General features: G+C 33.9%; 2 protein-coding genes across 9 annotated transcripts in view; one reads left to right on the top strand and one right to left on the bottom strand.

Annotated features, from left to right (window-relative positions):
- Positions 1–13,796, top strand: part of Syt7 (Synaptotagmin 7) — a 620,424-nt gene that overhangs the window by 209,756 nt on the left and 396,872 nt on the right. The gene's annotated exons all lie outside the window — the stretch shown is intronic.
- The window catches only part of LOC122417049 (uncharacterized), a 118,687-nt gene that overhangs the window by 59,654 nt on the left and 45,237 nt on the right, over positions 1–13,796 (bottom strand). For 2 of the 5 annotated variants that reach the window (XR_006262218.1, XR_006262219.1), the window contains exon 2: positions 13,542–13,632. The exons of 2 other annotated variants lie outside the window; for them this stretch is intronic. The gene's annotated coding sequence lies outside the window, so the exon portion shown is untranslated. Of the gene's footprint in view, positions 1–13,541; positions 13,633–13,796 lie in introns of those variants that run through there. One more of the 5 variants, XM_043430293.1, reaches the window with a different exon arrangement.

Here is a 13,796-nt window from a genome sequence, read left to right as displayed (position 1 = left end):
TCTGATATTATTCACAATATTCGACGTCGATTGGATCGATACAAATTATGTTTAAATATGAGTTAAAAGTACTTGTACGGCCCATCACTATTAATTCAAATAAAAATCATTCATAAAAAAACGAAATTGTACGGCAGAATCCGGTTACAAATTTATTGACATGCGATTTATTATTAGTTTAATGTTCTTAATAATAGTATAGGTTAGTTATACCGAATGAAATTCGTTCGCTGGAAAAAGTGAGAAGTAAAAATTGCCGTCATTCCAATACCAACTAGGGAGTTATTTTTGGAAGCTTGAAAATATTTAATGTGCAAAATGTTTTTTATTTATCGATGCACAATAACATCCCTTGTATAGTACAGGACAATTCGTTTCCATTCTTATTCAATTAGTGCAATTAAGGGAATATTACTTGAAGATAACTCTCTAAATTCGCTCTGCATGAATATTTGTGCTCGATCAGTTCTAGAGAAGCCCTGATTTTTATTTGAATAAACAATTTTAATGGAAAGTGATGGACCGGACAAGTACTTTTAACTCATATTTAAACATAGTTTGTATCGATCCAATCGACGTCGAATATTGTGAATAATATCAGAAGCTCCTGAAAGTCTGAAAAAAATCGATTTTCTTTGTATCCATAGATTGCCTTTGTATCCTTTATAAGTCTTTGCCACCATAGAGTAAGAAATGACTAGCTTGCATGTGATTTTTTTGCATTTAAAAGCTTCTTAGAACAATTCCATAATGTTGAAATTTGGAGTTACTCATAAATTACTTGTCCTTCGATTGATATCATAAATTTTAGTGCTGCACGTAAATTAGATGGAATTTTTTTCAATTGATTTAGCTGTTCGAATCAAATAAGAAGAATGAGGCATCGGGTTCCAAAATGATTTCAAGCGCGATTTTTCAGTTTTTTATTTTTTACTTGTTATTTGATTCATTTGACACTTTAAAAAATAGATACAGATTAGTTTTTTTTACAGATAATGTTTTTTCAAGATTTGTGAAAATTTTTTCGAATTGTTCTGTATTTTTTTTTATAAAATCATTTTTTTGACAATTTAAAAAGAAAATTTTTTTAAAGTTTTTTTTATGGATGGAATTATCAGGAAACGAGGGACCATCAATGTACTTGTCCCAACCTTTTTTTTCCTAGGGGAAGTTTATGGTTTGATATCACGTCTTTTTTCTCAAAAGTTCCTTATTTATGTTCAGTTGACTATAGGATTTTAGTTTAAATTTCTATGAATTATTTATGATTTTCGTCTTATAACGTTGGTTTTCACGAAAAAAGACCTATTTTTCGTCAAAATTGTACTGGACATATTTCGTCACAGGTTTGTTCTTGGACTTTGGCGATTTTTTTCCTTGTACCCTAATATGTTTTGTCAATTAGGAACCAAAGAGCACGATGGAAAGCGGGTTGGAGGCCGAGATATGATTTTCGGCTTATAACGTTGGTTTCTACGAAAAAAGACCTATTTTTCATCCAAATTGTACTGAAAATATTTCGTCACAGGTCTCTCCTTGGACTTTGGCGATTTTTTTCCTTGTACTCTAATATGTTTTGTCAATTAGGAACCAAAGAGCACGGTGAAAAGCAGGTTGTAGGTCGTGATATGATTTTCGGCTTATAACGTTGGTTTCCACGAAAAAAGACCTAAATTTCGTCAAAATTGTACTGGAAATATTTCGATAGAGGTTTTTTCTTCGACTTTGGTGATTTTTCTCCTTGTCTTCTAATATGTTTTGTCCATTGGAAACTCAAGAGCATGCAGCAATGCTTGTTGCGGGCTGAGATATGATTTCCGGCTTATAACGTTAGTGAAAAGAAAGGAAAAGAGGAAAGATAGATCAAATTCAAGACACAACGAATCCAACAGAATTGGCCATTTTTAAATGTCGTTTTTGCATTCTAAATCTAGACATTTTCGTGTCATCCAAAACATGCCCCCGATGAAATATATTTCCAAAGTTTGCAAGTGGCCGCGGAGATCCAATTATCTACAGTTTGATAGTTGCAGAAAAAAGGCACCCGGAAACATTTAGTATGTCAGAATTCAAAGAAGTAAAAAAAACTGAGCGTACTTGATTCAACAGAGCAACGGAATTCAAAAACGTTTACGGTACCTGCATTTCTTGTGGAGGAAAACAATTTCATTTCAGGATAATTTAGAAATAAATTAGGAAATTCAAAAATTTAGTATAGAATTTAGAAAAAGGGAAATTAAGATAATTAGTAAAGCTGAAAACTTTTGTGATGAATTTTTGAAATTACATGTTACGGTTGGAGTAAAAAATTTAAATAATTGGCACACATGCTGCGACACAAAAATATCAAAGTTTGAAGGTATTCGCTCCATACCGCAGTAATACGAACTTTAATACTATTTGAAAAGAAATACTTTAAAACTTGCTGAACAAAGTTCCATTACATATTACCATAATCACAGATAGGGGGTGATACTTAGCACATATACTTATCCACAGAAATTTCCAAGTTCGCAGGTATCTGCTGCGATTCAATGTATCTGCGCAATGAGTTTGGAAGACAGCAATTTCAAATCCATCCATAAATGAGCAACTGAAGACTTTTGTAATGAATTTTTCACTTCATATTTATGTTACGGTGTGAGTCAAAAAATAAAATGAATGGCACAGTATATAAATTTTATAGTTTGCAGATGTTTGCTGTATTTCAATGATCCAACTCTATAGTATTAGAGTGAAAAGTTGTTAGAAGTCATGATGTTACATTAAAATGACATAGCGCACATAACATGCAGAAATTCTGTAAGTTTCCATGATGTTGGCAGGCATTATACTTAATCGCATCGAAAACTGAGCAACTGTACACTTATCGTAATGAATGTTTTCACCAATAATTCCACATTTGCACTTTGCAGAATAGGAATACTCAACGTACACGTCATTTCATAAGTATATTGTTGTCAAAATTTGTGTTTGCCTACCGCATTGCCAAGATTCAACTTTTCATATTATCAGCAAAAAAAGCATCCAAAGACTTTTTGGAACAAGTTTCAAAATTTATTACTCGACAGACCAGGTGGAAAAAAAATAACTACACTTATATCAAGACCAGAAACTGTTTTGAGAATCTGTTGTACAAAATGTGCGATTGATGATCATAATTGGAAACCTCTTGAATCACGTTACCACAATCAGCATGAAGAAATAGTAGAAAATCATAGGACACATATTAGGCAACCAATTAATAATATGTATCGATCCGCTGCAAACCGATGGAGTCAAAACAAGGATCGGAAAGAGCAGAGCCAAACTCAATAGGAAACAAAATATGGGAATATTCAAAAATAATGTTGACACAAGAAATAAATTAGAAAACTATTATTCGATTGGAGTTTCTCACATTATACACTAACAGTTCCGTGTGTTCTTGATTTATTAATTATCAACCATAATATTTCATATCGCAAAAAGAAAATTTGACGTTTTAGGTTGACGAACATTTTTCCTTACAACTTCCAGACCTATTTTTGATAAACTGATTTGCCTTATTTATATTATTCACTAACTATGCGAACGTTTGTTACATTTGTCCCGCACTTCGTAACATCAAACCCCGCCCGGTTCGTTATTACCACACAGCTATCAAAGGGCACTCGTATATATAACCTACATTATTACACATGATATATAATCACGCAACTGATGATATATTTACACTGCACAATATTCCGCGCACTCTGGTTTAAGGATATATTGCACAGGCGATACAATGTTGCCATGCTAAACCATGCTAAAAACATAAAAAAATTCAAAATGACCAGAATTTTATAAAATTTGGTGAACATATTCTTTAGTGCCAAATTTGACAATACAAATTTTTTAAGATTTTTCTTCTGTACAGTTATCGAGTAATTGATCACTAAAGTTCACGTGTATAAGCATAGCGTTTCCATATATATAGGTATACATTCCGGGCATAAGAAATCTGCTTTAATGCGTAATTACTTGATAACTAAACAGAAGAAAATTTTGAAAGAATTTGTGTTTTCGCACTTGATGTTGAAGAACATTATCACCAAATTTGATCAATTTCTAATTATTTCGACTTTTGTATCATTCACCCTTAATTGAAAGATTATCTCAGTTGACACTTATTTCCAATCGAACGAAATAATGAAATCTTGAAAAGTTTCGTTGACATATATGCATCGCGCATTTTTTAATATTTTTTATTTTCACACACGGATCACAGTCTACATTTACGCGGCCGCTTTTATACCGGTTTAGTATTCCACAAGTTTTAACAAAATAAATATCAATATGCATTTCGTTAGATGACGTGAAAATTATTTTTATTTTCCCGCACGCACTTCATAACATCATAACCCCAAATGTCAACATGACGTGAACTTCAGCTGGTGACTTTCGAGTACTTTCGAGCTCTCGAGCTCCTCAGCTTTCCGCCAAACTTCCTTGCTCTTTTTCTTGAATGTCATTGGCCCAAAAATTCTCTCACTCTTCATTGGTTGCAACAAAATTTCTCTCACCAGGGATTGGTGATCATGGGGGCCAAGAGGCCTATGTTTGTAGCGGTTGGAGTACGCGTATACAGATACGTAAAATCCTGAATGTGTTAGTAACTTTTGCATAAACTTAAGCCCGTGCAAAGTTTTTTCTCAGAAATTACGACACCGATCATGCTGATTTTGGGCTCATTTGACAGAGAACTTCTTAATTAGCTAAAAGTTCAATTTTCAAAGCCGTACATAACTCATGAGCTTTGCAATTTCAGAAAATGGCATGCCAGTTTTACCCCCACCACCGCGAATCGTTTTATTTAGAGAAAGTATAACTCGGCGAGAGCCTCAGGCCAGCAGACGACAGGACTGTCAATGTACTTGTCCCGAGACTCTACGAAGTCTCTTGATAAAATGGAATGAATCATCGAAATATTCACTCAACGAAACAAGGAAAAGTCGCTTATCGTAATTTCGAAATTATTGCTATCGAGCCATCGAACTTAAAGCATTACCGTTGAGGTCAGGTCAGCGAGAGAAGGCTCTCGAAAATTCTAGAAGACACAGTTGAGATTCTGGCGAGTAGGCTAAGGGTGGAGGGTAAGAACCTTGATTCGCGTACATGCTCTCGTTACAATTATCGAGGACTCGATTTTTGGACAGCAATGACGGAAGACGTCTTTTCTCGTACCGTTGCCGTACCCAATCAAGAATTCAACATCCCGAATTTTCGATGGAGTGAATCCGTGGTCTTTTTCCGGATCTTGTCCTTCTGGAATCGTAGCGGTGAGCCGTCGTTTCGCTCTTATTTCGTACCGTTTCGTTTGAGATTTTGTTGAACTCGCGAGTAGTATTTGGAGAACATGTTGAGAGTAAAAAAAGCGATATTGTTTCGAGGTACGCACGCGTTTGGAATTCTAGTTATGTCTTGTCATGCAATTTTGATCTTTCGCTATTAGTCATTGTCGTTTATTAGTTTGAATTGCCGAAAGGAATTCTATTATTTTTTTTGTGTTCAATCTCAAGATCCACAGTTTAAATTGAATGTTCTGTTATTTTTCGTTTTGATCGTGTTGATAATTAATTGTTGAAAAGTACGTTACGTATCGATCCATCAGGTTACTCGAATCGTTCTCCAGATATAGCTGTCTATAAGAATTCATACATGAAAAAAACATTCAGCAAATTTCATTTACTCTGCTTGTACAGCTAATTAGTTCAAATGGAATTTTTCTTTACCACGTGTAAAATACTGATGTTGTAGCTTTCATGCTTCGTGAATAATTTGATTCCATTCTTTATCAATAGCCTTTCGACAATACTGTTAACCCCTTCGCAGTGAGGTGAAAATCACGTTTTCGTGCCATTTTTGTGTTGGAAAAAAATTTTCTTAGATTTGTCTCAAAGTCACAGTATGAACGTTTTTGGGGTCACTGATTACGAATTCGACATCAGATTTTCAAAATTCAAAATGGCGGATCCAATATGGCGGACGCAAATTCGAAAAATGGTTTGATTTCGACGAAAGTGAGTACCTCAGGGTTTTTGGGGTCGCTGAATCCGAATCTGGAATCGGTTTTTCAAAATTCAAAATGGCGGATCCAATATGGTGGACGCAAATTCGAAAAATGGTTTGATTTTAACGAAAGTGAGTACCTTATGATTTTCGGGGCCGCTGAATCCGAATCTGGAATCGGTTTTTCAAAATTCAAAATGGCGGATTCAATATGGTGGACGCAAATACAAAAAATACGGCTTTAAGTTTTGATTTAATTGAGTTGATTTAAACTCGAGCGCCCAAATGTGAGAAAGAATTCAACATAATATAAAAGTATTCTAAACCATGTAAATATATAGCGAGATTTTTTCTTTTCGTATAGGCTCCCAGGTCGCGGAAATAAAGACACCACACTCATACTCGGTATAGATCAGTTTCATTTGGCTTCATACGCGTATTTTTGTACTCAATCAGTTGTAGATTAATTTTATCACTACTCTTCATCTCATATCCGAGCCCGCTGGACCTATGTCTGCACTCTAGTGCTTCTACAATGTTCCCGCCACACCTGTGACATGAAAATCGAGGGTACCATCCTAGGGGCATCCACTATACCCTTGAATCGCTCTCTTTTGACCCGAAGTTGATCTATGATCCCATCGTCGTTCTCTAATAATCAACTCACCATCCCACACACGGTCATCATCGAAGGATTGGGAGAACCAATATATTTTTCTTGAGGGTGTCAAATAGAGTAAAAATCGAATTTTCATTCTTTGAAGAAGTAAGAAGAAGGACTAAGAATATTACACTATAAGAAACGGTGTAATATTTGAAGAAACGGTCAAATTTTTTTTACTACAATGTCGAAGGCACGTTCGGTGTTTACTCGAAAACGAAAAATTCATGAGCTCCGAATAAATAGTTCTGATTCGGACACAGACATTTCTTTAGATAACGATGATTGGTTGATAGGCGTGAGTGAAAATGAAGCAGAAGAGATTGAGGAATCCAATAATGGGCCACAGAAGAGTTCTCAAGGTGACCTCTTAGAATCTGAGAATGAATCTAGTGTGCATGACGTCTATCACGCGTGACGGTGTTTCAGGTTGAATACCGATTTATTTTTTTTATTTTTTATCGAAACATGAAGGTAAAAATTATAAATTGTTGAAATTAATATTTCAAAAATACAAAGATGAAAGAAAAAACAATCGGTACAGACAACAAAACGAAAAATGAATAAAAAATTTAAAATACAAAAGAAAGACACAAATTTCTGAAATTCCAAGAATCAACAGAGAAGGCAATTCAAAAAATGCAAAAAGTCATTTAAAATAAATTGTAATGAAAAGTTTTAAAAATACGAAAAAACAAAAAAATAAAAAATACAAAAAGCCAAAAAAAATACAAAAAACCCAAAAAAAAATACAAAAAAAAAACAAAATGGAGTCAACAACCGCCACGTCCACGATTCGTGACTCTGGGTTCGGCTGAGAGCGGGATATAAGGAAAAAAATATTCTTTGACATTCGTTATTATGACTAGTTTGTCGTACATGATCTGCCAAATTTTTATTCATTATATTGTATCCGAGCTTCACATACTTGGAGTCAGGATTCAAATTCGATATTCGCAACCATAAATATCTGAAAGTCGAAATCAATCCATTTTTCGTATTTGCGTCCACCGTAATGAATCCGCCATTTTGAATTTTGAAAAACCGATTCCAGATTCGGATTTCGCGGCCCCGAAAACCATAAGTTACTCACTTTCGTCAAATTCAAACTATTTTTCGAATTTGCGTCCGCCATATTGGATCCGCCATTTTGAATTTTGAAAATCTGATGTAAAATTCGAATTCAGCGACCCCAAAAACCATGAGGTACTCACTTTCGTCGAATTCAAACCATTTTTCGAATTTGCATCCGCCATATTGGATCCGCCATTTTGAATTTTGAAAATCTGATGTTGAATTCGTAATCAGCGACTCCAAAAACCATAGTGTACCAAATTTCAATCGAATCGGTGCAGTAGAAATATGTTTTTTTTCAAATGCCCCTATACGTGTCATGACACAAAAATGGCACGACTTTTTTTTGCCCCTATACGTGTCACTCACAGTGAAGGGGTTAATACTACGTTGATTAGTACGTTGAGATAATTCTGCGGAATCATTCGTGTCAAAAAATGATCGAGAAGCTCATGTTCCAGCTGCACTTTTTTTACTAGTGCTCCGGCGGGAGGCCAAGCATGCGTGGTCACATATGGTGATATTTTTTGAAACTTCTTTTTTTTCATAATTTGTTTGAACGATTTATTTAAACAAATAGAACAATTTCTTCATACAAATAGTGGCAATATATTACTGATGGTTTAATAATTGTGAAAAACGATTTTGAAAAAATCCGATATTTCGTCATAGTTTGTTTAAAAAAATTATACAGATGTTTGTCTTATATTTTTCCGCGTAGATCACAATTCTGAAAAGAAATTTGAAAATTTTCGATTTTTTACTATAATTTGTTTAAACAAATTATTTAAACAAATAATTTGTTTAAACAAATTATTTAAACAAATTAGTTTTGCAAAACTAATTGCAAATTCGTGATCAGCGACCCGAAAAACATAGGATTTATATATAAACTTCAAGAAACTCATCTCATCACATAATTTGTATGCCCTAAAAATTAAACGTTTTATTTCAGCTATTTTACCATTTATTTGCAATGGTAAGCCTAGGGGGGGAAAACCAAGTATATACTTCGAAAGTAAAAACATCGAGGACACGATTTATGCCCTTTATTATTAGAAAATAATACGATAAGGCTTCCGAATCGTGGATTGAAAAAAACACGGACCTGGAAAATTGCGACTTTTTTGCTTTATTTTGCAAAAATATAATAAAAAAAAGGGTTTTAGCCAAATTTAAATGGCACCATTGAAAAGAGCGCCCTCGAAAATAGTTCACAAAGAAGCTTACGAATATTTTTCGACGACGTTTTCATTGTGAATAATCCCGTAGAAAATAGTATATGCGAAAGGTGTCTTTTGGACGTTAAAGTTTTAATGCAATGTTTTTTCATAATTTGTGAAATTTCTTTCGAATTTTCGTGTGGAAATTATTTACAGTTGGTTTAATAATTTTTTTTATGGAATTTTTTTTTACACTTTCTGTGATAAATATTATTTAGCAAATAAGTCGATACGCAATTATAATGGCACCATATGAATTGAATGTAAACATTTCGATACGCAAAATGAAATTCAAGATTTTAGAACTGGTTTACCCCTCTATTTTTTTTTGATCCGAGGAAAACTAAAAAACACGTCGATTTTTTTTGCTCTGGAAAATGGCGTTTGTTTTATTAAAATTGGATTGTAAGTTTTTGTTATACGAAAAAATTCTGAATATTCGGGGGTGGTTCACCTTTTGCAGTAAAGGTGTATAAAAAGTTGGACATGTCATACAAGTTATTTGATATGCCGAAAATTTTGCAATTCGTTTCGTTTCGATCGGCTGAGTGCTTCTATATTAAACACTCTACCGGACGCAAAACATTTCCAACTTTGGGGGTTGATTTCACCCATTAAAAATAACTTTCGGCCGATTAAAAAAAACACGTGTCTCTTATTTTTGGATGGACTATAACATATGAAAAAAATGCTGCAAATAAAAATTTGCAAATTGCTTCCTCAAGATGGTCAAGATGCACGGTGCTCAAGATGCACGATGCTCAAAGCTTACTCTATGAGTTGCTATATTTTTCATTTTGGCTTCCTCATAAAGGAAGGTTTGAGCATTGTGCATCTTGAGCACCGTCCATCTTGACCATCTTGAGGAAGCAATTTGCAAATTTTTATTTGCAGAATTATTTTGTATACAAGGAATAATGTATTTTCTCTACCTTCTTTTACGAACTTTAATTTATCTGTTTGTTTAAATTCATAAAAAAAAAAAAACTAAATGACGAGCCATCGGAAAAAACAGTTTGTAACTTTCAATTTTCATTGTTATTCTATTTACATTGAAATTAAATAATTCCGACAACTTTGCTGGAAAGTATAGAGGAAATACAGACTACCACACAATATTTTACAACATTTCCAAAAATCGAAGCGGTTAGACGATTTTTTGAAAAACTCATATTTTCGTAAAAAAACTCATATTTTCAAAAAAAAACTCATATTTTCAAAAAATCATAAAATTTAAACCACGCAACCGATGTTCCCCAAAATCAATACCAACCTTCCTTTTATGATAGTCTATTTATGAAAAAAAAATATTAATGAGTCTTTAAATTTTCGAAAGTTAGAGCGTCGACACCCTTTTTATGAAAATTTCAAAACGTCGTAGGATTCGCAATTTTTTACAAATTCTGACAAAATTATCAGAAAAGGAAGAGCTTGTATAGATTAATATCTATGCAAAACGGTAGCCCTGCATCTCAAACCGTTTCCGAGTTAAGCGTTTTAATTTTGCAGTGCCATGACACACACGCGCGCGCGCGCGCACACACACACACACACACACACACACACACACACACACACACACACACACACACACACACGCACACACGCACGCACGCACGCACGCACGCACGCACGCACGCACGCACACACACACACACACACACACACACACACACACACATCCGAACATTTTTTCTAGATATGATTTTTCGATGTTTTGGAACATTTTGAGCACATTGACATTGAAAACTGGAAAAAAAATTTTTCATCGTCCCAAAGCTTCCTCGATGAGGACGCAAAATGATCAAAATTGGAGGCGGACACTAAAGTACCTTTCCTTATCGGTCATACTAGACTGATTCTAATTAAATATAATATATAATATAGAGTAGTAGTGGATCATCATTTGTCCCTCTTATTTCCAGAATTCAGATTGATTTTTACTGGGGTTTCCCACAGTTGGTTCAAGTTTTATAGTTCCCAACATCCCTTCGAGAGTTTCCGATCAATACTATGGGTTCCATTTCCAAATTTTTCCTTAAGTCGAAGTGATTGTAACACATGCGCGCCTGCGTGTGTGCGCACGCGCGTATGCGTGTGTGTGTGTGTGTGTGTGCGTGTATGTGAGAGAGGGATGCGTATAAATACGACCGTGCAACCACCACGTCGGAATCACTGAAAATCAATATTATTCCAAGTGTTGGGAACATTAAAAAAAAAATAATTTCCGAAAGAACAAATTTTTTAATTTTTTTTTATAAACTTCAACGGTATCTGTGGAAAAAATGTAGAAAGAGAAGTTTTTTCTCACTTTAGTCATAACTATGACATGGTTAAAGTGAAAAAACGTGACCCTTAAATTTTCTAAAAAAATTGACCGCTTACAACGAAGAAACGGTTCGTTGGATCGGAATGTAACTTTGAAATATTTTGTGAGGGTTTTTTCAGCTGCAAAAGTCATGCTCAACGTTGGTCGTTTCACGATTATTTTCATTTGAGCTGTTGGCTTTCTGAAAAACCACAAATTACCTTTTTTTCCTGTTTTTTCTAATTAACGAAAAGAACGTCGGAAAGAAATTCTATCAATATCGCAGCGGAACCTTGTAAGGTATTCATTCTAGTTTTAAGAACTCCCCTTGAATTTGAAAAACACAGCGTACTTGAAACCCAAAAAGGAATTCTATACCTGGAAAATACGTGCATTGGTTTTCTAAGAAAACAATTTTCTGTTGAAAAAAGACAGTATTTCAACATGTCACTTACAATGATCTATCCGCACAGAATCATCTGAAAACTTTTGTAATGAATCGGTAAGTTCACATATTATAGTCAAATCCAAAAAGTTAAATCATTGGCATGCATACAATTTAGGGTGATGCAAAAAAAAACGACTTTTTTTTTCTCGGAGCTTCAACGGAAATCGTCAGTACATCAAAAAAAAAAATGCTGCAAATTAAAATTTGCAAATTACTTCCTCAAAATGGTCACGATGCATGATGCTCAAAGCTTACTCTATGAGGTGTTATATTTTTCATTTTGGCTTCCTCATAGAGGAAGCTTCCAGCATCGTGCATCTTGACCATCTTGAGGAAGCAATTTGCATTTTAATTTGCAGCATTTTTTTTGTATACAAGGAAATAATGTATTTTCTCTACCTTCTTTTACGAACTTTGATTTATCTCTTTGTTTAAATTCATAAAAAAAAAACTAAATGACGAGCCATCAGAAAAAACAGTTTGCAACTTTCAATTTTCATCGTTTTTCTATTTACATTGAAATTAAATAATTCAGACAACTGTGTTGGAAAGTATAGAGGAAGTACAGACTTATACACAATATCTTACAAAATTTCCAAAAATTGAAGCGGTTAGACGATTTTTTGAAAAACTCATATTTTCGTAAAATTAAAAAAATCACACGCGCGCGCGCGCGCACACACACACACACACACACACACACACACGCGCGCGCGCGCACACACACACACATTTTTTCTAGATATGATTTTTCGATGTTTTGGAACATTTTGAGCACATTGACATTGCAAACTGGAATAAAAAATTTTTCATCGTCACAAAGCTTCCTCGATGAGGAAGCAAAAGTAATTTTTCCGAATCTTCAGATTAAAAAAAGAAAGTGTTTAGATAGTGCTCAAGCCACTTTTCAATATGTTTATTTTTTTTTCTGAATAATCGCAAAGCAAAAATTTTTTTTTGGTCTCATAGAGAATGCCTATGAAATCATAAATCTAATAAAATTTTGTCACTCCCAAAATAATTAAAAAGCTACCCCGCATCGTTTATTTTTGTTTTCTGTATATTCAGCTAAAAATTATGAGATTATAAAACGTGTCGCTATTCCTTGTCGTCCTTCCAAAAGAAGTGGTGGAAGTATTTTGAAAAAACAGTTTTTTTTTTAATTTAGTGGAATTGAAATTCTCTATTCCAATGTCTGGAATTTCACCGCAGAAGACGTTATTATTCGAGAATTTTCTATTTTTTCCATTTGATACAAAGAATAGTAAAATATTTCCCTTTACTTTATTAGTAAAATAATACCTCTTTACAGAAATATCAAAATTTGCAAGTACTCTTTGCACACAATTATCACAAACTTTAAAACTATTATATTGGAAAGCACTTGCAAACTTCCTGGAACATGTTTTCAGGAGTATTATAATGCCACATCAAAGGGTGCAAAATGAAATATAGACCGCTTATAAGAATTTATGTCTTCATGGTATCATTCAGACAAAATGTTTGATCGCATTGAAAAATGAGCACGTGTAGACTTATATTAGAGTAATCGCAGGCATATAGTGGAGATATACTCAACTTACGCGTCGCTTCACCAAGTTGTTAAACTTTGTAGGTATCCACTACATTTTAGAAATCAAAATTTTAATATCCACGGAAAGAAAGCACCTGAAGACTTTTCGAAACATTTTTTAAATTTATCTCGTAACAATCCTAGTAAAAAGTGAATAGTTGGGCATATGTTTGGCACAAAGATTTTCTTAAAATTTGTATGTATAAAAAACAACCACCTACTCCTCTCAAGCTATTTTCGAGTGATGTTGCCTCCATGAATGCGAGGGAATGTTTAAGTAATTGACACGCCTTGGGATGGATCCACTACAAACTGAAAATAAAAAAAAAGGACTGGAGGTTACACTCAAACAGAAGAAGGAATCAATGACAAATTGTATGAGAATAATGAAGAACACAATAAAAATAGAATTAAACACATTTATTCTGATAAAAGTTCTTAGGTATTTATTTTTATTTACGAATATCCAAACATCG

This window comes from Venturia canescens, chromosome 10, assembly GCF_019457755.1.
Source record: "Venturia canescens isolate UGA chromosome 10, ASM1945775v1, whole genome shotgun sequence".
Lineage (NCBI taxonomy): Eukaryota > Metazoa > Arthropoda > Insecta > Hymenoptera > Ichneumonidae > Venturia > Venturia canescens.
Note: the sequence above shows the minus strand (reverse complement) of the source record. Positions and strands in the feature narration are given on the sequence as shown.